Genomic DNA, 18673 nt, shown 5'->3' with positions numbered 1-18673 from the left:
TACGTGTGTTTCGGCACTAGGCCCTCTCCACTCAAGTGGTTCGTTAAGGAGAGAAAATAAATTAGAGATATTACGGACGCACCGTGTGCAGTTTGGCTCGAAATCTTTAACACGCAGAAACTGTCAAATTTGTGTACAATTACGTTGTCTTCCGCCATGTCGTAACAAGGGTAATACTTCTTTTGGACTGAAATAATTGTCTACGTTACGGTCTTCCTAGTAGAAATGTCATAACCCACACTAGAAACGCTGCGCACACAGAGCTAGTCGGCATGACATTAATGAATGTGAGAAGCATGCAGTCACTGTTTGCGTTCGCTCCCCAGGGGACCATCAGGCTAATTATAGATAGTGTCCGGAGTATCTCTGGTAGAGGAACATTCTCGATAACGTTGCGTAACAAATCAGCAAACAGTCTGTCAACTTCATGACGTATGCAATCAGCCTCACAGATATCCTTAGTGACATTTCGAAATAGGGTCGAGATCAGACGAAGAGCTGAAATATCAGTAAAGTTAAATTCACTTTTACTCTTTCCGAGAAAAATGCCAAAAACTGTTACAAAAATCTGTTCATTACCAGGCTGTGTAAAGTTTAGATAAAAATTTACATATTAACAGGAGTTTAAACCGAAGTACTGTGCTCCAAATTGTACTTGCTTCCGCGATAATTAAATAAATATATTGGATTTAAAATGGTTTGAAGTTAACAATGAGAATAAAGTGTTTTGATTGAAGCTGAGGTTTACCTTTCGTTCATTGAACACAAGGTTTATACTGCTATCTCTTCAATGAAATAAAATGACATACTGAGACAAAAACAATAATGCTGAAAAGTCAACACAAAGACATTTATTATTCTGGCGAAAAAACGTACACTTGCACATTTTACACCTTCAGTGATACTTCTTGAATATCAGCATATTTGAATCCTTCATAAGGCGCATAATTCTCAGAATGGGTCACACATGCACTTAATGCTGTGTACGACTGAAGCGTAGGATATGCTTTCTGGTTTTCACCGAAGGCTCTCTGGCGTAAGTCATGGATGTCCATGCGTTTCAGCTGAGAAATACTACTGGATGGACGTCTGACCGCTGTCAAGGTCATACTTTCTTGAGAAGGGATGTACATGCATCAGTATTCATTAAACATGTTTAAATTGCACACAGTTGCTTGTTTACCTCTTTGTACCATTATCATTTTAGCTAACTGAACATGTTGGAGCTTCCTGTAATTGTCTGATCTGAACTTCCAGTCACATTTTTGCCGATTTCGGGGGTATACAAAGACGTTATCATAGTGTAGACTTCTTGCTACCTATCAGGTAGTAGAATGAGGCGTTTAGCTTTCATATCTTGCTTCGCTGTACCAAACAATCTGTCGCATGCAAGAAAGCTGTGATCTCGAACTGGAAATAGCATGATGGCACTATTCATATTATCTGGAGCACCAGAAAAGCAGCTTTGTACCATCGCCAAAACAGAGTTGTTCCTATTTTGTCCTCCATGGCTATTGTTAGCGAACCAAATACGTGGCACTTCACAAAAGTTTTCATTTTGTGTAATAACATTTTCTACGTTATGAGTACAGCACTTCAAATTTTACTGGCTGGTCGGACTGCTGCAATTTCTATAGGAGTATGACATATTGTTCGTGATATCACACGCAACGAAATTCTACTGTCCCAATTGTAAAACATAAGACGCTTCTTGAATGGGTAGGTTTGGTACGACTTGAACCTGTTGTAGATCATACACTAATACAAGCGAAACTGGGTCTTGTGACTTCTGCTACAAAATGGCGTGAAGTGCTCCACTATGTAGCCTGTAAATTCTGAGCTCCAGCCTGTACTCATTTGCTTTATTCTTCTCTGCACACTATAATCGTTACTTATAGCTTTTATACGTTGTGCATGCATGCACGCGGGGTGACGATAATCCACTGTAAAACTTGATTCTGGGAATGTTGTAAATCATGCCAAAAGTTCCCTTTAAATTGACAGATGTATGATTGTAGAGGTTAGATTATTTATGCTCTTGAATTCAGAAAGAAGGTAAGCTCTGACACTTCTATAATTACGTTCTCTTCCTCAATGAATGTCCTCCTCCTCAATGAATTCCAAGACTGCGTGCTTTGTCACTCACGCCATCGCTTCACCTGCTTTTGTGATAGAAGTGTCACAAATGAAACATCGCTTTGATACACAAGTAATTTTTGAGCATCCAACAGGTTTTATAGCAGCTTGAATAGCACTCGACAAACACGTACCCGACCGTGTTGTCCCATTATGTAGAAAACAGCCGATCGTTGTCTATTGCGTTTAGGGATGAAGTCCGCTGTATTGCGCCTGGCGTACTTCACGTGGATCCAAAATACGTTTATCTTGATCCATTTCGCTTACATTGTGAAATAATTCTGCACCAAATCTTAGAACGACGTTCTCAGGCAGCAGTGAACACTGGAAAAACAGTACTAGTTTTTTGTCCAAGTCCATTGTCACATGGGTCTTTCCACAGGAGTTGTCCACCCTGCGCATCAGAGTAGCGATTCCTCTTTAACGTAGCTTGTTCTGAAATTCCTCGTTTACCTTTATGTGATACTCTATTTAATTGTCCAACTGCCACACTGAATTGCCGTCTTTCGATAAAGTTATTGCTTTAAAGGATGTTTCGTTAGGTAAACTGCGCAAGCGAAAGAAGATTTGAAGTCGCATTGAATATATCGTAACGCAATCAAAAGGCGCTGAATAATGACTCGTATGTTAATACAAACAAGAAATAGTTGTAGTAAGGGCAAGAACAAGATCCTAAATTTGTAATGGACGCTAACTTAGTTAAGTCGCAATGCTAATAACGTCATGTTAGTAGCTACGCACGAGGAATGTGCATCAAAATCGTGATCCAGATTGAAGATGGATTTAAGTTTATTTACCAGCAAATGCACAGCCGGATTTAAAGCGGTATGTTTGCAATCCAAATTTAGCGTAGGCCGTGGCGATGGAAATTAACATTTTTAAGGCAAAACTGGGCCGTGCTGCGGCTCACGTTGGTGCTGTTTGTAGGTTTGCGCCCTCTTTTGGTGGCCAGACCGTATCCTTTAGTTGGCATGGTTGCAGTTGTTTGTCTTCTAATCGTCTTGACTAGCGTCACTCGTTTGGCAAGCGTTGCCTGTCCGCTAGTGGAAGCAGCGGCGGTTATCGATATGTAGTAACTGTTGCCCTATCTTTGGGGCGACGTCGTTGTTTCTCCGTGTCGTGTGAGTGTGACAGTTCGGTTGGGGACTCGTGAGGAGCCAGGTCTGTGCAGTGCATGAACAAGCTGGGACCGCTGGCAGCATGCATGGACTGCCGGATGGAAGGGCTGTGGTCACGACGGTGCACGACCTGGTCTTAAACCGGATCCAGTAAGCTTTAAGACGAGTGCATTTCAATCGAAGTAGAGCGGAGTCAACCACCCATGTGGGCCCCGTAGTACGTATGTGATGTGACAGATTGTCATCGCGCAGTCATGTGCAGTTCGGTGGATCTGCGTACTGCTTAGTACTTGAAGACCCGACTGTGTTACAAGCACTCGGCTCAGTGATTAGACGGAGTGGTTACTAAACTGTGAATTAATAAAGCAGTGAAGAGTTTTTTTTAGTTCTGCCAACCGTCGCCAGAGTTGTCACAGTGAATTCTGTGTGCGTTTGTGTGCCTAATGAATTTTATGTCACTCATTTGGTACTTGGTTTTGGCTCGCTTTGTGTTTGCTTCCGCAATGACGTATGGTTGCTGATTCTGGCTCGTTACATTTCTATTTTGCCTCGCACACAATTCGAATTGGGTTTTAGTTACTGTTAGTTTGTCTGGTGCTCTGTACTGTGACTTGTTTGTTCAGATTTTCGGGTTTGTGGAATCGTACGGAAATCTGTTAGTGGTTCCCGTCTCGTTCAGGGCGCCCTAAACACAGTATTCTGGGGACATAGTTCAGACCACCGGTTCTGGCTTTGGCGTATTGTTCCATCGTTGCATTTGGTTTATCGAACGTCAGGTAGCTTCAGCAAGATTATCATGAATCATTTATTAGACTGCCACTAGTCTGAGTTACCCTCTTGTGAAGTGAATGCAACACTTCGCTGCCTATCTCATCGCTCGCGGAAGTGTTTGTTGCTAGACCATCTCAGAGGTCGATTCCTGGAGCACCGTCTGAATCTGTTGCTTGTTTTTTAATAAACTTTTGCTATTGTATTTGCTGTTTTACAGCAGGTTCCTAATTTTTTTATATTGTTGCCGCTTCTGGCGTGTAAGGCCTTCAGTCCTGATTGTGGTCATTTGCTTTAAAATCCTATTTGGTTTGTATTTTAGCAGTAAGGTTCAAATGGCTCTGAACACTATGTGACTTAACTTCTGAGGTCATCAGTCCGCTAGAACTTCGAACTACTTAAACCTATCTAACCTAAGGACATCACACACAACCATGCCCGAGGCAAGATTCGAACCTGCGACCGTAGCAGTCGCGCGGTTACAGACTGTAGCGTCTATAACCACTCGGCCACTCCGGCCGGGTTAGCAGTAAGCCTGCGAGCCTTATTTACTGCCATTCCTGGCGTCTGATGCCTTCTGCGGTGTTTGTGGCGACTTGCCTTTAATATTTCAATACCTGTAATTTTAAGTTGCAGTGAGTTTTAAACAATTCTTAACTAACTGCCATTCCTGGCGTGCAAGGCCTTCTGCCCAGATCACAGTAGCTTGCTTTTAAAACATTATCTGTTGTATCTGAAGTTAATGGTGATTTACTAAATTGTAGCTCACTGAAAACACTATTATTTACACTTGTTTATTCCTTCATTAATAACATGTGGTATTTTTATTGTTGAGTCTGCAATTATTGATTTAAAATAAATTGTGTGTAACTGAAAATGCAACCAATAGTAACTGATTATGGCCCCGTCCACAACAGTAACCGAATCCTGCCTTCCGTTGACCACCAGGTCTACCAAATGCGAGAATTGCTTTCGAAGAAGGCGATACGATCTTCAACCAAATAATAATAGAAGTGGATTTCACTTGATTTGTATATCAGCTCTTCAGTTAAGTCTTTGCTATGTACGGCAGTATGAAACGAACGTTTGTGCACTTGTCAGTTACAGCTCGTATTTTTGCAATGTCAGGAACAATATAATCACGAGTATAAATTCTGCAATCAAGACATAGAAGGGCGAAACAGGTTAAGATCCGGATGGAACTTGTAGTGCACAAAACACTCGGCACAAGGTAAAATTTACAACGCCGACAGGATGTAAGATCAAAACTTTACAACATCAGAGGCCTCAAGAAGACCAAGAACGACTTCACTGATGCTTTTTAAAACATGGTAGTTCGCAGAGTAGGACCATTCGTCGATAGTCCATCTACAGGGTCAGCAATAAACTAGGATAATGTAAAAGAATATATTACGGGTTCTCCATCAAGCGCGAAACTTCTCAGTGCTGGACTTTAAGAATACAGACCAATGCAATGCTCTTTTGAGAACAATTGACTTACACAGTCTTCTTAATTTTGTGCTAGACATCAAGCTAACACTTGGTTCAAGAATTATGAAAGAAGGTTGTATACATGGAAGAATCCTGGAGATACTAAAAGGTATCAGATAGATTAAATAATGGTAAGACAGAGATTTAGGAACCAGGTTTTAAATTGTAAGACATTTCCAGGAGCAGATGTGCACTCTGACCACAATCTATTGGTTATGAACTGTAGATTAAAACTGAAGAAACTGCATAAAGGTGGAAATTTAAGGAGACGGGACCTGGATAAACTGACTAAACCAGAGGTTGTACAGTTTCAGGGAGATCATAAGGGAACAACTGTCACAAATGGGGGAAAGAAATACAGTAGAAGAAGAATGGGTAACTCTGAGGGATGAAGTAGTGAAGGCAGCAGAGAATCACATCAAGTAGTTAAAAAGACGAGGGCTAGTAGAAATTCTTGGATAACAGAAGAAATATTGAATGTAATTGATGAAAGGAGAAAACATAAAAATACAGTAAATGAAGCAGGCGAAAAGGAATACAAACGTCTCAAAAATGAGATCGACAGGAAGTGCCAAATGGCTAAGCAGGGATGGCTAGAGGAGAAATGTAAGGATGCAGAGGCTTACCTCACTAGGGGTAAGATAGATACTGCCTACAGGAAAATTAAAGAGACGTTTGGAGAAAAGAGAACGACTTGCATGAACATCAAGAGCTCAGATGGAAACCCAGTTCTAAGCAAAGAAGGGAAAGCAGAAAGGTGGAAGGAGTATATAGAAGGTCTATACAAGGGCGATGTACTTGAGGACAATATTATGGAAATGGAAGAGGATGTAGATGAAGATGAAATGGGAGATACGATACTGTGTGAAGAGTTTGACAGAGCACTGAAAGACCTGAGTCGAAACAAGGCCTCAGGAGGAGACAACATTCCATTAGAACTACTGACGGCCTTGGGAGAGCGAGTCCTGACAAAACTCTACCATCTGGTGAGCAAGATGAATGAGACAAGTGAAACAGACTTCAAGAAGAATATAATAATTCCAATCCCAAAGAAAGCAGGTGTGACAGACGCGAAAATTACCGAACTACCAGTTTAATAAGTCACAGCTGCAACATACTAACACGAATTCTTTACAGACGAATGGAAAAACCTCGGGGAAGAACAGTTTGGATTCTGTAGAAATATGGGAACACGTGAGGCAGTACTGACCCTACGACTTATCTTAGAAGATAGATTATGAAAAGGCAAACCTACGTTTCTAGAATTTGTAGACTTGGAGAAAGTTTTTGACAATGTTGACTGGAATACTCTCTTTCAAATTCTGAAGGTGGCAGGGGTAAAATACAGGGAGCGAAAGGCTATTTACAATTTGTACAGAAACCAGATGGCAGTTATAAGAGTGAGGGACATGAAAGAGAAGTAGTGTTTGGGAAGGGAGTGAGACAGGGTTGTAGCCTCTTCACGATGTTATTCAATCTGTATATTGAGCAAGCAGTAAAGGAAACAAAAAAAAAAGTCGGAGTAGGTATTAAAATGCATGGAGAAGAAATAAAAACTTTGAGGTTCGCAGATGCCATTGTAATTCTGTCAGAGACACTAAAGGACTTGGAAGAGCAGTTGAACGGAATGGACAGTGTCTTGAAAGGAGGATGTAAGATGAACTTCAACAAAAGCAAAACGAGGATAATGGAATGTAGTCGAATTAAGTCGGGTGACGCTGAGGAAATTAGATTAGGAAATGAGACACTTAAAATAGTAAAGGAGTTTTGCGTTTTGGGGAGCAATATAACTGATGATGGTCGATGTAGAGAAGATATAAAATATAGACTGGCAATGGGAAGGAAAGCATTTCTGAAGTAGAGAAATTTGTTAACATCGAGTACAGATTTAAGTGTCAGGAAGTCGTTTCTGAAAGTATTTGTATGGAGTGTAGCCATGTATGGAAGTGAAACATGGACGATAAATAGTTTGGACAAGAAGAGAATAGAAGCTTTCTAAATGTGGTGAATATTTGAGGGGTAGAACACATAACCAATGATGAAGTATTGAATAGAACTGGGGCGAAGAGTAGTTTGTGGCACAACTTTACAAAAAGAGGGGACAGGTTAGTAGGACATGTTCTGAGGCATCAAGGGATCACAAATTTAGCATTGGAGGGCAGCGTGTAGGGCAAAAATCGTAGAGGGAGACCAAGAGATGAATACGCTAAGCAGATTCAGAAGGATGTAGGTTGCAGTATGTACTGGGAGATGAAGAAGCTTGCACAGGATAGGGTAGCATGGAGAGCTGCATCAAACCAGTCTCATGACTGAAGACCACAACAACAACAACATCAGTACATGTTTTATCTGTAACATGGTTACATTTTTATTTCACGGTTTTCATGTAATTCTGGCCGACAAGAAGTTATGAGTATGTTGGAAGCGTACTTCTCCTAACTAAAGGAATCCCATAAAAAATTCAAGGACATGGCAGCAAGAATTTGTCATAGTTAAACTGTACGCAACCGAAAGTGACAGAAACATCCTGTCTGTTTACGGACTACAAATAGGGGCTGTAAAGTTATAATAAGTTAGATTTCTGAATATTCTCTAGCGCACCCGCAGACGTTCATCATTGACTTTTACTTCGACGTTTATCATTTTCTTATATGTACAGTCATGCTCAAAAGTATCCGAACGACCTGAATTGCATTTTGCCTGATTCACATGCAACCCACATAACGCAGCTCTCTAGCAGGTCCTCTAATCGCTCCTTGGTACAGTCGTTTGACTATTGAAAATGGTTCCAACAAGTCACCACTAGAAAACACTGCTCTGTATCGCAATAACTCAAGATGTAAAGTAATACTACGACACTACAAATATCAGGGAACACCTTATCACAGGTAAGACTGTCCTTAAGGTCTGTAAGCTCACATTTATTACAATAAATGACATACTTGAAATGTTACCACTCTCATTATTACGTCAGATAGGTAATGCACGTAGTAAGTTCGTCGTATTCATGATTTCCTCTTCAAAGTAACATACCGTACTTAGTATTTAACACAAAATGACATTAAAAATTTAAGTTATTCACGATCAGCTAGTTGAGAATATGTATGAACTTCAAATGACACGACGAACCGTCTCGTTCTGCATATGGATTCAAACTCAGGTCATGCAGACTAAGCAAAGATATCGTGACTGAAGGAAACTAAAAGTCATTCCTGATTAGGCATACAGAGAGTGATATACCTCGATTTTAGACAGTATGAGTTAGCAAATACCAACTTTAAATTACATAACGCAAACATTTTTAACGGACGCGAATTCCTACGCAGCACCTGCTGTCCCTGTTAACGAACTACGAGAGATGTTAAATATTGCTTCTTAACAAGTAACTTATTTGGAATACGGTGAGGTAAAGCTTTGTGTTGGACAGGGATTCGAACCCAGAACCTAATAAGATAGATATCGAAGCACAATCAACTGTGACATATCTGATTTTATCGACAGTAGCTAGATGTTTTAACTGTAAAGATGAGACGATACATTAATTTTCTCCTTCCCAGGACTCCAACCCGGCACCTATCGCTGTTCTATTCTAGAGATAACGAACGTTAAATATGGGTTTGTAGCACCAGCAGCGACATGTGAGTATGTTTGAACTAGAAATAATATGACGAAGAGTTCGGTGCTGACTGGGAATAGAGCTCCACGCATATCGTTGTTGGCTACACACAGACGTCAGCTACCGAATTTTTCTCCACCAGCAGCTCGGAATAACATCTTGAACTTGCAGTGATCTCGCAAATAGTTGTGTGTCTCTCTGGGAGTCAAAAACGTCAAATATCGTTAGTGTTGACAACGAATGAAAATACATTAAAAATCGAAATTATTATCCACAAGCAGATAGGTGTTCTCATGCTACAGCTTGATAATACATAATGAAATCTTTAGTGCCGGGCCAGATTCGAAACCATTCACGCGAAATATGTGGAGACGTTGAGGAATATGGAGTTTTGAACAAACAACAAACTGTAGCCGATTTGTATTGTCACGAAGGGATCAAATTCCGCGTTAAGGGCGGTCTGAGTTGCATTCCCAGTTCAGAACCAATTTTATCGACGTACAGAAGCTCAGATATAAGACGGAATAAGTGTCCTGTGAGCCTACTTAGCGTTTGTTTCGTCACTAGAAGTAAATAACTAGTATAAGAAAGGTTACTGGTGATAGAGTTCCTACATGTCGCCACTCCAGACTTTATTGTGGTTCAACCTAACGTCTACTTGGTAGAGAAAGAATATCATTTTTAATGTGAATTTCAGACCGCAATGCCATTATATCATCTTCACTGTGTGTAGCCAGAAGAGAATAGAATCTATCTCTCCCTATCTAAAATCATTGACCAAAGTTAGAATCGAACCCAGACCATAGATATAAGAACCTATCATCAGCACCGCATACCACCAAATCCTCTGCCGAGGGGCTCATTTTTCTATCACAACACCGTTGTACCACACTGGCTGAGAATTCTGACGCACAGGCTACCTGTACCAATTTGCAGCATGTTCAGTAAATTTATTTACTTGTTTGACCAAATCGCCATGAACTAGCTGCCTCAGTTACCCAGTTAGACATTCGACTCTATTTTGTAATCACCGAAATAAAATCACGTAACTGCCACCAACACAGAACTGCCAACAGTGTAGGATGCAGAAATTAAAATAGGAAGTGTTCCTTTCCACTTGAGCTACTCTATTGCGCTATCGGTTTGTTGAAAACGTCGTGCAGTGCAAAAGAAAAAGTATAACTGTTTGTCTCTCATAAGTATTGACCTGGCGATATGTATTATCCCACAGTGCTGTGGAATGCAGAAGTTCCGGAGGAATCGTTCTTGACTTCTGGAGCTGTTATATCTACGTGTTAGCTAGTTGCGTAATGGTAAGTATCGCGCGTGGTAGATAAGATGTCGCAAGTTCGAGTACATTCACTGCTATATTTTTTAAAACGCAATTCTGCTGTCTACTAAAATTATTAATCTAATGGAACTTGTAACATAATTGCCTCCACTTCTCAACCCAAAATAGTCATATGTGGAAAAAGGGCTAACTTCTGCGACACTTTGTTCTATTCAGGTTTAATAGACAGCCAGACAGTAGATGCATCTCGAAATGGCTCTGAACACTATGGGACTTAACATCTATTGTCATCAGTCCCTAGAACTTAGAACTACTTATACCTAACTAACCTAAGGACATCACACAACAGCATCTCGAAACTTTTCTATTATGTATGGGTAGAGCGCATCGTGCCAAAATACGTCGGAAAAGTGTTTTCTGCCTTAGCTGTCGTCTGGTAGTGGAATTTTATTCTTCTTCAAACCTTGTTTGACAGCTTTAACTCAGAAAAAGTTTTCTAAATGCATGTAATCAATAAACTGCATGAGCATTTTCAGACTGTTATAGATGACATCAGAGAATTCGCATATATCGTTGATGATTAATTTTTCTCTCAAGTTTACTATTGTTTTAACATCATTAAAGAAAACCTTACGACAATTGTGAACTGTATTATAACAAATGAATTAAAACTACCCACGATAACCTTACGACGAAAGTCTGTTTTAATAAAACTGAGTATCTGTACACAAGCGTGCCTCTATCGTCACGAATTGGTAAAATACTACTCACTTAGATTTTTATTGGGTCTGTGTTTAATTGGTATGTTGTGTCACACTCAAGAGGTATGCAAATGTGGCATTTCATAAATAAAGTTATGTATTCCTAGAAACCCAAAATTTGCTTGTCAGCAGCGGAAAGAGGCGTTATCTGCTGTGCAGCATTGTAAGTTTTTCACCATTGCACTATGAGCCGAAAGTATTTTCTTGCGATTTCCTTGTTGATGTTTGATCTGACTGTTTGTAGCTCTTTCGCAGAAGGGATAAAAACGCTACATTCAGTGAGACCGGAACTGCGAACCATATCATATGCCTTTTCACGGGGCAGCACGTTACCATAGAGCTGCCGAAAAAGTATGTGTCTTAGCGTCCTCTTAAGATACCAATAGTGGCTAGAACTCGTAAGCCGCTATGTGAAGGACGAGATTAGTTGCGATTCCACGTGCAACGACTTTCCTGGGCTAAAAATCGTAAATTTACAATCTTTTGTTACACCTCAAGCGATAATAACTCAGATTATTCAATGGAAATGACAGATAAAATCAAGTGAACTTTGAGGCTTAATTCCGTGCACACCAGGAAGTAACTCGTCGACCACAGAGTTGCCAAACATACGCTGCCTTGTTGCCAAATCTCAGTTACAGTACCAGCAGGAAGAAAACGAACCGATGTGATTTTACAGTGGGCAGGGAAGTGACCATAGCTGGTTTCTCCAAGTCGCGGCTGCTATGGCCTAGAATACGTAATGCGTCTGATTCGCATTTCTGTAACTAGGTTTAGGGACTGGAGCGTAGTTACTAAAAATACTCAGAACTGGCTGCAAACTAAGTATCATAAATCAATAACTCTCATAGTTGTTTTTATATTTCTTTCGTAAGTGTACTCGAAACTAAGAAATGCATTCACAGACGTTATCTTGCCTCGCCGATAGTCGAGCACAACAAACAAATAAAAAAAAATGTTTGTGTGTGTGTGTGTGTGTGTGTGTGTGTTGCCAAAAGGCAAAGAGATCTTACTGCCTTCCGATATAATTCGCTGTCAGTTCTTCCATATGATTTGGTCGACATGACCTGTTTCAAGTTGGGTATGATAGACAATGTTTTAGCAAATCAGTTGTTTTCCTTTGCATTAAACAGAAATATTTTCATTCTAAGCTATCCAAGTACAAAATTTTCGCAATATTAGTTCAAATGTAAGAAAGTATTCCACAGTCGCAAATCTCGCATCCGACTCATTGACCTTACACTTAGTCGTCACTTGTGTGTCATACACAACTTGAAACAGTTCATTTTGACCAAATCATATGGAAGAACTGACAGCGACGTATATCGGAAGGCAGTAAGATCTCTTGTGTTTTGGTTTGGCAGTACTCGATAGCCATTTCTAGGCACAACTAAATGAAGAAAGACAGCAGGTTTTTGGTATCAAGTAACGTCTTCATCAATTACTTTAGTTTTAATGTAATCTACGAGTTATTACTGATGTTTGATATTAACATGAAAAGGATTCCGTAGACAGGGAAAGAACCTGTTCTTGGGAAACTGCTTCTATAATAGGTTTGTTTATAAATAAATAAATCTTCTGCTACCAATCACGATTTTTCTTTATTTTACTATTCGCACGACGCGTTTCGAGAAATAACTCCCATTTTCAAGTGCGTTTTTTATGTGTGTTAAGCCATTTCTCTTGATGTTGTCAGTGTGTGTGAGTCTGCTTCATTTTGTTGACTTTTACTGTAATACATAAGAAACGCGATTTTTAGTTGGGTATCAATTCTTTCTGTGAGGTTAGTGGCTAAAGTTTGAGAACAATTTGTACTTAGTTTTCTAATGGTCCATTTGTGTAGAGTCTCACACACACTTAACATCACACACAACTTGTACACTTCACACATCGAAAATATCTTATATAAACAAAACAGTTACGAAGATCTTCTTACATGTAGTTCACAGAGATAACATTATAGGTCTTCCACAGATTATGATATGCTTTTGTACAGAGGTTATTTATCTTAAGAATTTGGCTCATGAATTACTTATATTGATTTTACAATTGTGCTTATTTCTATGTTTTACTATTTTTATTTAAGTATATTATCGAAACATCTGAATAAATTCACTGATTCACTTTCAAGTTTTTCATTTAATATTTTATCTTCATATTTTCTGTAATGTGAATATATCTCTAGTTCTTCAAGCAAATCCATTTTATGTCCTTTATTTAGTCGGTGGAGTACTTTGACATTTTGCTCTATTTTTCCAAATGGGTGTCCTGTATTATGTATGTGTGTTGCTATTGCTGATGTAGTGTGTTTGTTGTGTGTGTATGCTCTAATGTGCTCTGTGTACCTTGTGTTGATATTTCGGCCTGTTTGTCCTACGTAGAACTTGGAGCATTCCTGGCATGTTACCTTGTATATCCCAGAGTCTGAATATGGATCATGATTACACTTTATATTTTGTATTAGTTTTTGGTGTAGTTTATTGGATGTAGAAAACCCAATTATTACTCTGTGATTTTTGAAAATATTTGCAATCTTCTGTGATACATTGCCTATGTATGGAATGCTAGATATATATTTGTTTTTCTCTTTTTCTTCTGTGGTGCAGTTTGTACCTGGGTGTCTCTTCACTTTGTCTAAGATTGTGTCAACCAGGGAAGCATTGTAACCATTTGCAACTGCAATCTTCTTCACTGTGTTTATTTCTTGTTGCATATTTTCCTGGTTCAATGGTATTTTTGTTGCCCTATGCAGCACTGACCTGTATGCTGCCTGTTTATGGATATTTGGGTGACATGAGATTGCAGGGATTGTGGTGTCAGTCATTGTGTTTTTCCTATAAATTTTGAATGTGCATGTGTTGTTGTATCTTGTAATATTTAGGTCCAGAAAGTTGATACTTTTATTTTGCTTATGTTCCACTGTACATCTGCTTTTCTCATTTAGATTATTGAAATGATTAAGTTAGCATATTACACTGCTAATGTTCTGTATTCCATTGATGGAGACATCACCAGAAGTTATAACAATTCAGAAAACAATTACAAACTCAAAGAAGCTGAGCAAGAAGAATTGTTTTATGTATACACGCAATTATCAGTTCGTGGCGTCATCAGACTGCTGCCTAAAGTCTCGGTGTGGCCCCGAAGTATGTACTTGTGTCACCTATTCAGTGTGTATGAAGTACGAAGGGTAAGCTGATCGGCACAGTTACACGAATTGCGTAGAAGATAACGAGTTTACCAAAATGTGTCAGAATTGCGCAGTATATGGACGATCTGTGGATTTATTAAATGAGTAAGATTCTACGTGGTCGCCTGGAGAGGATGGATTAAGCCATGTCTCGGCTACACACATGCAGAGGCTGGACAAAAATAAGGAAACACCAAAGCACAACACATTACCACACCAAATACTATGAAGGAAACCTGCTGTCATTCAAAACAGCTTCTTGTCGTCTCGGAATGGGAAAATATAGGTCCTGTATAGTTTTCGAGGAATTGTTATGGCAAAACTGCTGCTCGTTGAGATAACGATGATGTAGACGGATCGTTGTCATGCATCCTTCTCTCCAAAGAAGACCACAAAGGCTCGATAACATTTACAACTGGCGACTGTAGTGTCCAGGGAGATGCGAAAGTTCATCATTGTGGCTTCGGCACCCCGTTTTTGTGTTACGAGCATTTGAATGACTGACGTGCGGCTTTGGAATTCGAGCTCGCCCTGCAATTCCCAGTGAGTGGAACTCTCTTGCTGTTTTGGCGCCGACAGGGTTCGCGACTGCGACATTCATTTTTATAGCCACTTTTGCAGATTTTATCCTCTTCTTTTTTGTCACAATCTTTTTCAATGCCTATCTGTCACGATCACCCAAGACACACTGTCTTTCGCCTTGTGACTTAGCGAATGACGTTTTCCCGCTTTCCCCGTATGCGGCACAAATGTTTATACGATGCCTGCTGAAACACCGAAAACTTCGGCACCCATAGTTAGGGAAACACTCAGCAAAACGCGATCAACAATTTGCACAGTTTTGAATTTAATTATCTTCGACATACTCTCATAACTACACAGAACACTGGTTTGACGAAGTCTAACACTTGCAACGTGATGAGGACACTGCACAGGGGCCGTTCGTGGTCAAATACAACAACGAATGGTATAAGCTTCGGCAGCAGCTACATTTATGTTCAATTGAGCATTTCTCACGGTGTTTCCGTATTTCCGTGCAACTCTTGTATATGAAAAAGAATAGTTTCCATGTATCATCCAGAAATTCTTCCGTTACACTGTCTACAAGATACGGGATTCCTTACGAGGGAAAGCTGATATACAAACTATCAGTGAAAGAAGAAATCAAATACAGCAAACCGCACACTGATCATAGTCTCCCCGTGTTACAAAACTTGTCACAAGCTTATGAATTCCCGTTAACACGTTGCCTGCTGTCACGGATTGTTGCTGTTGTGCTGCTGCTGATGCAAGGTCATTCACGAAGATATGCAAATATTTTAATATGTTATTCTACAAGTAAAGCTAAAGAAAAATGTCCATATAAACATAGGTTCGCAAATGTTTAGTTACTGAGCTACGGTTGATAAGAGATTTTGCCGGAAATTTAGCAACTTCGCTATGATGAAGCCATCTCAAAACCGTACAAGGTTAAAGTAAACCAGAATATCCATTTATTTTGTTGTTATTGGTCTGGTGAATCAAATAAAACGTATCCCAGACGTGTACCTGTAGTAGTTTTCCAGAACATCCAGAGAAGCAAAGATTATTATAACCCTGAAACAAGCAACAAAATCTGTTCATACACGTGCAGCTAAATGCATTGAACTCAGTTGAGACATGTTTGAACATTTATTGTTAATGTATTGTGAAATTGTGTGCACACAGTACAACTTCTTTAACAATTAACTTTGTTTTTCCGGTTTAACGTGAATTCACGTGAGCTATGGTACGGTACTAATAAAAGTAGATTATCTGACACGTTCATACAGTTTCAGTTAAAGTCATTACCATCATTTTTCCGAAATTAAATTCTCTACAACTTCTTTTGAAAACTTCGTGTAATTGTCTGGAATTTAAAAATCAGAATGGGCCAAGTAGTTAGTAAATTAAAAATTTTAGAAAATTACTTCTTTGTTTCTCTAGATGTTCTGGCAACTGCTGCAGATACACGTCTGTAAAACGTTTTATTAGATTCACCACATCAGTAACAACAACATAAGTCGAAAACGTACTTTAATTTAACCTCTTACTGTTTTTCGCTGTCTTCAAATGAGCGAAGTTTCTAAATTTCAGGCAAAATGTTTTGTCAACCGTAATTCCGTAACTAAACATTTGCGACCTATGTTTACCTGAACTTTTTTCCTTAATTTTACTTGTAGAATTACATATTAAATTATTTGCATATCTTCGTGAATTACCCTGTATACTACTACGATTATTGTGTGCTTTAATAAGTTGTAAACGGATTACAAATTTCTTTGATGGATAAAGAGTTCTTCTGCAATCTTCTATTCTTGACGTACTTCTGGTATTATAGTTCACTTTGCTCATGCATATTTTCTAACGTCAATTACCCGCCAAGATTCCTTATGGTAAACTACAATGTTAAAAAAAGCTTCAGATGTCTGTGTATAGGAAGTTTACAACAGTGTTGCCTATTGTCACGTATGACAATGAGACAGAAATTTTGATGCTTAACATGATCAAAAACTGAGGGTTGCCAAGCGAAACTTTGAGGGATGAGTGCTGTAAAGTCCTAGGAGGGACAGGAGAAAAAAGAAATGGATCAGTGAACGGACTTGGAGTGGAAGATGTAATTGCGAGAGTTACTCAATTAAAGTGATATAAAACCAGTCATCTAGCGTGTTGGTGAAGTGGTTAGCGAAAGGGACTCGATTTCTGGAGGACGACAGTTCAAATCCTCATGTGGCCATCCTGATTTATGCTTTCCGTGATATCCATTAACCACTCCAGACAACTGCCGGGATGATTCCATTGAAAAAGTACGGCAGATATTCTTCGCCGTCCTTGAAACATCCCTAGCTTGTGCTCCGTCTCTAACGAAATCGATGTCGACCAGAAGTTAAATCTTCGTTCCTTCCTTCATAGCTCCAGTAGCGCTAGTATTGATAGCAGATCGGTCAAGGTAATTCACTGCTGGATTCTGAAAATAAGAAAAGATAGAGACGACCTTTAACCACTGTACACACTTGAATAACTAACAATAACATTACATTTACAACGGAAATGAAAACTGATACTGTGCTGGTTATTGAGGATGCAAAAATGTATAAAACTTTGAACGACAAATAAACACATAGAGCTTATAAATAACCGAAGCAGATCCAGGGATACTAGAAGACATCTACATTTACATGACTACTCTTCAAATCCCACTTACATGACGGGCAGAGGGTTCATCGAACCACCTTCACACTAATTCTCTATTATACCACTCTTGTATCTTTCCGTGGATGCTCTGATTTTCCTTCTTTTATTGATGATCGTTTCTCGTTATGTAGGTCAGCATCAACAAAATATTTTCACATTCGGAAGAGAACTTTGGTGATTGAAATTTCATGACAATATCCCGCAGCAACGAGAAAGCTTATGTTTTGATTGTTTCCACCCCAAAGCCTGTATCGTTTCTGGGGCTCTCTCTCCCGTATTTCTCGATAATACAAAACGTGCTGCCCTTGTTTGAAATTCCTCGATGTACTCTGCTAATCCTATCTGGTAATGATCCCACACCGCGCTACAGCACTCCAAAAGTAAAAGTCATTGTCTCATCTTCCTCACAAGATTTTCTTGCGTTCTTTCCAATTTAAGTTGTTCATCATCGTAATTTGCAGTTACTGACGTAATTTACGGCCTTTATATTGGACTTATTTATCATGTAACCAAAAGTTTAGCGGATTCCTTTAGCACTCGTGTGAATAACCTCACACTTTTCATTATTTATGGTTAATTGCCAATTTTCACACCATACAGATGTCGTATCTAAATCGTTTTTCAGTTGGTTTTGATCTCCTGATGACTTTACTAGACGATAAACGACAGAATCAGCTGCGAAAAACCTAAGACGGCTGCTGACATTTTCTCCTAACTAGTTTATATAGGTAAGGATCTTTCCAATAATTAATACGAACTGTGATCTGTCTTACAGAAACCACGAATACAGTCGCATAACTGAGACTTTCCATAAGCATGCAATTTCAGTACAAGCTGCTAGTGAGGTGCGGCGTCGAAGGCCTTCTGAAAAACTAGACGTATGGAATCAATTTGAAATTTGTCGATAGCACTCAACACTTCGTGTGATTAAGGAGCTATTTGTGTTTCACAAGAACGATGTTTTCTAAACCCGTATTGACTTTGTGTCAATATATCGTTCTTTTCGAGGTAATTCGTGATGTTCGAACACAATACATGTTGCAAAATCCTGCTGTAGATCGGCGTTAATGATATGGGGCTGTAAGTTAG

Source organism: Schistocerca cancellata, chromosome 7, assembly GCF_023864275.1.
Source record: "Schistocerca cancellata isolate TAMUIC-IGC-003103 chromosome 7, iqSchCanc2.1, whole genome shotgun sequence".
NCBI lineage: Eukaryota > Metazoa > Arthropoda > Insecta > Orthoptera > Acrididae > Schistocerca > Schistocerca cancellata.
The sequence above is the reverse complement of the archived record's forward strand: the minus strand, read 5'-3'. Positions refer to the sequence as shown.